Raw genomic sequence first — 2,469 nt, 5'->3', positions numbered from 1 at the left:
AAAACATAGATAATTCATATTGCAATGTCCATATTTGCATCACAATCCAAGTTGTCATACTTTGTGTAATGAAATTTCAATGTTTGACCACTCTCTCTCTCTCTCTCTAATTATTATTATTAAATCAATCAATAGATAAAAACATTACTACGAGTTGCTCCAGATCCATGGAAATAGGATCAAATGGACCAATTTGGGGATTATCAAACTAATTACAACAATTTAGCTAAATATAAAGAATTAATGGCAAATTAAAAACAAACTCTATCGTAACAATCCACACATCGTGGAACCAACTCCTTTGGTTAAACATTTTGACCTCTTGGTCAATGGATTTTTCGGATGCCCTTGGATCATACTTCCAAGGAACAAAGAATTCATGGGTTGCTTGCCCATGAGGTCTTAAAAATTTCTGTCACTTTTTTAATAATGTGGAAGACATCCAAGTTGCATCATCCATTGGATGGTCCTTCCACTCGACCAAATACTCAAAGTATTCCTTGTCCCCAATCTTCTTTATCAATCTTTTGTCTAAAATCCTCTTTGATTGCAAAGGCTTTGCTGCTGGTAACTACTTCTGCCACTGAATTTTTTGTATCCACTGTCATCTGTTGTCTGTACCTCTTCTCCTGGATGATACTTATATAGATCTGCAACATTGAATATGGGAGAGATGCCAATCCCTGGTGGCAACTCTATCTCATAAGCATTGGTTGAAAATTTCCTAAGGATCTTACAAGGACCAATTTTCTTTAATTTTAGTTTATTATACTCTCCTTTAGGAAATATTTCTTTCCTCAAATGTGCCAATACTAAGTCTCCCACTTCAAAGCTCTATTCTCTCCTCTTGAGATCTACATTAGTCTTCTATTTGAGGCCTCTCTCTTGTAGCTTTTGTTTCACCTATTAATGGATCTTCTACATAACTACAACAAAGTCTTCTCTTGTTGCACTCCTTTACTCTGATCCCAAGTTTTTAATTTCATACACTCCTCTTAGATGCATCCCATACATAATCTGAAAAGGACTCTGACTAGTGCTTTTGTTTGGAGAATCATTATAGGAAAATTCAGCTTGGGAAAGTACCTGATCCCACTGTTTGGGATGGTATCCAACCAAGCTTCTTAAGATATTCCCCAAACTCCTATTAACTACCTTAGTCTTCCCATCAGTCTTAAGGTGAAAGGATGAATTAAAGCTCAATTTAGTTCCTAAATTCTTCCATAAAGTCATCCAGAAATGTTCCAAGAATCTGGTATCCTATCTGAAACAATACTCTTGGGCACTCCATACAGTCTCACTTCATTTTTAAAGAACAAGTGAGCAACATGAGTAGTGTCACTAGTTTCAAAACATGGAATGGGTAAACTTTGAAAATTTGTCCACTACAACAAAGATTTCATTATTGCCCTTATGATTTTTTGGAAAACCTAATTCAAAGTCCATGCTTACCAAATCCCATGGTATGTTTGGAATTGTTAATGGTGTATACAACCTTGTATTATGGCTCTTCCCTTTTGCATGCTGGAAAATTCTATAACTACTCATAAACTTCTGCACATCAGTCCTCATCTTTGGCTAATAGTAAAAATGTTTCAACTGCTCATAAGCCTTATCATGGCCAAAGTGTCCTACAAGACCTCTACTATGCTTTTCTTTGATCAATTCTCCCTCATCGAACATTTTGGAACACAAAGTTTATTGTTTTTAAACAATAATCCTTCTTGAAGCATGTAATCAAGCCACAAACTTCTATCTTGGATTGTTGGGTTTTTACAAGCTTTATAAGCCTCCTTAAAATCCACATCTTCCTCATACAACTCCTTCATGAAGTCAAACCCCATGATCTGGACTTGAATTTCTTGCATAATCAAATTCCTCCTGCTCAATGCATCAATAATTTTATTAGCTTGGCCACTAATATGCTTCAAAACAAAAGTGAAATTTTGGAGATATTCAATCCACTTGACATGCTTTTGACTTAATTTAGGTTGTTACATAATGTACTGTAGAGCATGATTATCTGTATACAAAACAAACTCTTTAGACATTAAATAATGCCTCCATTTCTTTAAATCTTGTACCACAACATAAAACTCCTTGTCATAAGAAGTATACTTCCTTCTAGACTCATTCAACTTCTCATTGAAATAGGCTATGGGATTATCCTCTTGACTTAACACATCACCAATCGCTTCTCCATTGGAATCACACTTTACTCGGAAAGGCTTGCTGAAATTTGGAAAAAATCAACAAAAATTGTTCAATGATCTTCTTCTTCAATAACTGAAAGTTTTTATCTGCTTCATTATTTCACTGGAATGGTTGTTTATTTTTCTTTATTGTCTCCACAATTCGAGCACTCATCCTGCTAAAATTCCTAATGAGTTTCCTATAAAAAGTAGCCAAACCATGAAAACTTCTAAATTCAAAAATACATTTAGGAGAGGGCCAATAAATGATTGATCT

This window comes from Pinus tabuliformis, chromosome 4_1 (assembly GCF_031772625.1).
Source record: "Pinus tabuliformis cultivar Carrire ecotype Pingquan chromosome 4_1, CPIR1, whole genome shotgun sequence".
In the NCBI taxonomy this organism is placed as follows: Eukaryota; Viridiplantae; Streptophyta; class Pinopsida; order Pinales; family Pinaceae; genus Pinus; species Pinus tabuliformis.
Note: the sequence above shows the minus strand (reverse complement) of the source record.